We start from the raw sequence: 5,470 nt of genomic DNA, 5'->3' as shown, positions 1-5,470 counted from the left end.
TCTAAAGCAGATTACACACACAAACACACACACAAACACACACACACTGAACTGTAGAATACCATGAAACTACATATATATGTAAAAAGGTAAGTCCTCTAACTTGAACAAGTAAAATTTACAAATGTACCACAACCACCAAATTACATTGATCCACAATAGAATAGATTTTTAATGTATTTTTAGATTTATGTATATGTATGTGTAGTGTTTTCCCTAGCTTGTTTTAGCATGGTGCAGCACCATGCCTCAATAGTCTAGCACCATCTTGCCGTAATCAGCACCATGCTGCCCTGAGATTAAATAAGCCTTTTTCACTAATTAATTCTAAAATTGCCTTTATAAAACACCCAAAAAGGTATTATTAATTAATAAAATATGCCTTTTACATCTTTTGCCATTCATTTATTAAAGCAAGCACATAAATTACATTAATGTTTATTTCAATTAATTTTTGTGTATTTTTAATGAAAAAAAGTGCCCCGAAAATGGTGAAAATGTCCCAAAAGTGTTTGGTCTACCATGCCTTGACAAATTTCTAGGGAAATCACTAATGTGTGTGTGTGTATATATGTATGTATGTATGTATGTATATATATATATATTGTATGTATGTATATGTATACATATATATATATACACACACACACACACACACACACACATTAGTGATTTCCCTAGAAATTTGGCATATATATATATATACTGAAACAAAGGCACACACACATTATTTACCCTCTGCACCAAAGTAAATACTAAACACACGGAGAGAGGTGGGGGGGGGGGGGACGACCTATATTTTCTTACTGCAGGCCTGCTACAGACACATTTGTAAAAAAATGTATTAATAATTAAAGTTTTAAACAAGAATTTAGGCCTATATTATAATTATTATATGTGTAATTTAGCAGTATAAACTTTTATTTTAAAATTAAAAAATAAATAAATAAGATGTAGTAGCTGTGGTATGGCAAAATAAATACAAGTATAGATAATATCCAAGCAACTAAGATTAAATGAAAAATAAAGACCACACAAATTTAATGATAAAGGAATATACTCTTTATTCAAGAACTGGATGCATCGTTTTGTTGGGGGGGTTTTCAAGGAAGATGATGGAATTGTGTATTTTATTTACAGTATAATGTGGGATTTTTATCACTGCACATGCTTTAACCATTTTGTTTGCTAAATTAATAACTGTTGGTGTCAACAAGCAACAACATTAAAGTCAACGTAGTCACATTCTGTGAGGGAATCCATGGAATTCCATCAGATTTGTCGTTTTAATGACCCTACCCACAAGCGGCGCCTAGTCTCTTCTTTTGGAAATTTGTAAAACGATATTTTTTTTAACATCATGTTATAGTTTACGCAGCCAACTGCACAACATGTGTTAGGCATCGTGACCGTTAACTGTTGTAAATGATCGACAAAAGTTGCCTCATTTCACTATCAAACCATACGTAACTAAGGAGAAGCTTCACCGCGTCACGTGATAAACAATGGCGGCCAGGGGTCGAAGTACCCGTATGTTCGGTTCCGAGAATTGTGTGTGTTATTGTAACTTGTGGGGATACTTTTTAGATTTTGCGTAATTATGTTCAACTTTGGAGGTCGAAGCGTGATTTTTTAACATGTAATTGTTTTTAATATTTTTTTCTTCTTGGTGTTTTTCATACAGTGCATACAGAACCTTTCTTTTCTGACATCTTTTAATTTTATATGTCATTGTTTTGTTTCTATTTAGTTGCAGAGTTCTGTTGTGTTCGACTTTGTGCAAAACTGAAATGACCTTACTACCCGATGAGAATGAACATCCCATATCCCTTGACAACTTAACTAATGACTCTACACTGTAGAGTCTACAGGCTCATTATTGATGCTGTACACTGCACTGTGTGCCCTCCTCGAGAGGTTTCTGCTGAAACTTGTCTGTTTTGGTAATGATTTTCTAATGCTTTTATTGACAGCCTCAGATTTTTGTGTGTTTGTATTAAATTTAGTCATTTGTAACATTTTGGACAAATGAATGTTTTATACATTTGTTGTGATTGCCTTGATAACAGGCTGCAATGGCATCGGATGTGTATGACAGTGCATGCATGGATTTTGGAATGTTTCCAGCGTGTATTCTATCAGCCTGTTCATACTCTGCCTGGCACCTAAAAGCAATGTCATTGGAGAATTTGATCTGTAATTTCTTTTTGTCAGATATTGTCCGTCCTGGCATCATATTTTCAACAAATTTTCCACCTTTAACAAACTTGCGATGATTTTCCGAAACATGTTGTGTGTCGATTAACATTTGTGGTTCGATGTCGGTAACATTTTGCTTGTATAACTCTTCAGCATCTTTAAAACCTTTAGCATCCGGGTCTGTCCTGTCATCATGTAATGCATCTCAAGACCGTCATTTTTTAAATCAGTTAAACAGTCCTTAGCCCAAGTTGTTTCATCTCCAATGGACATTGTCTTTGGGATATTGCGAGAGCATGTTGGATCATTCAGACATGTATGTGATTGACTAATGCTGTGACGTTTGGAGCATAATTTATTTTTCGTAGCAATAGCCAACACTTGCCTGTGTGATGTGTTGTGTTCTGTTGCTGTGTAGACCACCTGAGTGGCAGGTTGGAAAGGGGAGTCTTTCCAACCCCAGAATATAATGGATTGTTGTACATGCCATCACATTGTAAATTTACTGCATTTGGTTGGCAACTCCTGATAGTGTTTATTGTTTTAAGATTGCTTCTCCTAGCCTGCATGTCGCTTTTGTTACTGTTTGTAATAGTGTCACATACTTTGTTTGCAGTTATTTGACACCCCGCAACAGATGGTGCTGGTATGTTCATGCAGAGACACAGGAGCCGGAAGTTTTGAACACCAATGGACATTTTCGTTAGACCAATCTGCACTGACACATTTGGCTGAGCTGCCTTACGACCTGGACACTTTTGCTTTGGATTGTCCACCTCTGTGTACAAGTTGTACATACCAGAGTGGTATGTACAAATGTTACAGCACAAATGCTGCTGAGTGCACACACCCCTTCTTTTTTCTACGGGGAAGTCCCACATCAGTTGACCATGGCATTCTGGAGACAAAGTGCGGTGGTCGTTGTATGTACTATTCATCATTTGCTCCAGTTTGCCCATGTGGAAGACCCTGTATGTGTCAGCCTCTGATCTGTTGATTAAACCCAAATAGAAGGCCATAAATACTAGCACTACCTCAATGCTTAATGTTTTCTGGTATCTAGCATTTTCATTGATGGATTATCTCCCTTGGACTGTTGGACTGTTTTCACCAGTTCTACCATGTCAAATTGACATTGTTTGCAAACCATATTTTTCAAACCTGACTCTTTGTGATTGTGTTTGTAATCACATAAATAGTGTATTTATCCAACAAAAATGTGATTTGCATGCTACAAGGTATGTAATGTGTAACTTTCATATAAAAGGTATAATTTAATTGCTTTTTTCTTATTTTTTCATGTTCACCTACATTAAATTCAGGTTTTTTGTCTAAAAGATATTGCATATGTCAAACAATGACTACATGATTACTAATTTTTTTCAAAATGGCAGTTACACATTAATTAAAAACTGGAATTTATGATAATTAGGACATACCACAAAATGTCACTTTCTCTATAGGTTGGACTATACCAATTAAAATACTATTGGTGACAGTGTTAAGATATTGGCCTAAAACTACTATACACGACGTATCAACCAAAATATGAACCATAGATATGAATACTACAACACCTCACCCAAAGTAGTGACTGAGTTAAATGGCACCTTTCATGGCTCATTTTCGAGATCACAGCATGTTGTTACAAGCCCCGTCAATTCTGCATTTTTGTATTCTAAATATTACTAATTTTACTTATTTAACACCAGAAAGCAACATTTTGTGTGCGTTTGTTTTCCCTTTAATCACAAACAAAAACATGAAGAAGGAATTTAATCATAATGTAAATTTATAAATTGATTTTAAAAATACTTTTTTTTTTAACTTTGTAACCCCCAAAAATCTCATTTAGCACCCATTTTCGAGAGCGGATTTTTAATATGTTACCCTAAATAACTTTCTAAATGGAAATTACACCCCCCCCCCCCCCCCCCCCCCCCCCCCAAAAAAAAAAAAAAAAAAAAGTTTCATCTCTGTTCTAATTTGTTTTGGGTTTACATAATATTTGGTTAAAATAGGCTGGACTAAATGGTTAAAGTCAATATTTCATTACTGGTATAGAAGATAAATAGTGTACAGGGCCGTAACTAGGATTTTTTGTTTGGGGGAGGGGGGGGGGGGAGAGGAGTAACTGAGTAGTTAATAGTCTAAAACTCCTTAAACGGTTAAGAAGAGTATGTTCTTTAAGTTTCTGCAATTGTTTTCTGGATTTTTTTTCTTTAACCTCCCCCCCCCCCCCTCCCCCCGCTAGCTACGGCCCTGGTGTAACTAAATAAGAGTAAGCTAATATTGATTTACCAAGTTCACGTGAAAATAGGAGCACCATATTTAGCTGAATGATTTCTTCAAATATGATGGATTGTTTTCGTGGGCTTGAGGCCAACTGTTAAATTACTAGTATACACTATCGTTTACTGCTTACTGAAGCTGGTAGGTACAAAAATATCGAGAGAACACAAAGAGTATGTACATTATGTAATATTAATGAGATTGAGGATGAGATTCATTTTATTCTTCAGTGTCCACAATACAAAACTTTAAGAAATAGATTTATTAAGAAATACTACTCCAAGAACCCCAGTGCTTTTAAACTAATACAGCTATTGTCAACTACAAACAATGAGATAAATAACCGTGGTAAATATTTACTACAGGCGAACAAAATGAGGGATATGCTATTACTACAAACAACTTAATATATCTATATTTGTGTGACTCATATTGCTGATTGTTTATATATAGATATAGATGGATTGTTTTTATCTGTATATGTGTATGTATTTATGTAAGTCATTCTCCACCAATGTTCCGCACTATTGTGCATAATATTGTATTTCACTGTTATAATGCTGATAAGTTGCAAAACTTAACGCAATAAAGAACTTGAACTTGAAAAAGAAAAGGTTTACTGATTATATTCCGAAAGCGTTTGCCACTTGCTTTGAATAATACTGAAATTGTTATGATGACTTACGAAATAAGCGACAAAAGGGTGCAATTAGATTTTAATAGGGAGCGCTTTAAATATGGTAGATAGTCTATCAGGTGTTTCGTTTTATTCAATATTGGGGGATGCTTTTGATTAAAGGGACTGTCCTGAGTTTGCAGGCATTGTAAGATGTTTGCGATAACAGAGCCTTGTTGGCGACTACTATTTCATAATAAATACATTTTTCTTGTTTCGAATACCAGTGTCTGTATATCGAATGTGTTTGCGTTTGTATACGAATGTTTTTACTTTAATATTTACTTTAATTCATGATATATA

At 34.8% G+C, this 5,470-nt stretch overlaps 1 long non-coding RNA gene across 1 annotated transcript; it reads left to right on the top strand.

Moving 5' to 3' along the window:
- Positions 1-1,495: 1,495 nt before the first annotated feature.
- On the top strand, positions 1,496-4,123 carry LOC121384043. The gene is made up of 3 exons (XR_005959332.1): positions 1,496-1,639; positions 1,751-1,943; positions 2,816-4,123. It is a non-coding gene; the product is annotated as an uncharacterized LOC121384043 (long non-coding RNA).
- The last annotated feature ends 1,347 nt before the right edge of the window (positions 4,124-5,470 follow it).

Source organism: Gigantopelta aegis, chromosome 10, assembly GCF_016097555.1.
Source record: "Gigantopelta aegis isolate Gae_Host chromosome 10, Gae_host_genome, whole genome shotgun sequence".
NCBI lineage: Eukaryota > Metazoa > Mollusca > Gastropoda > Neomphalida > Peltospiridae > Gigantopelta > Gigantopelta aegis.
This window is presented reverse-complemented; position numbering and strand designations above follow the sequence as displayed.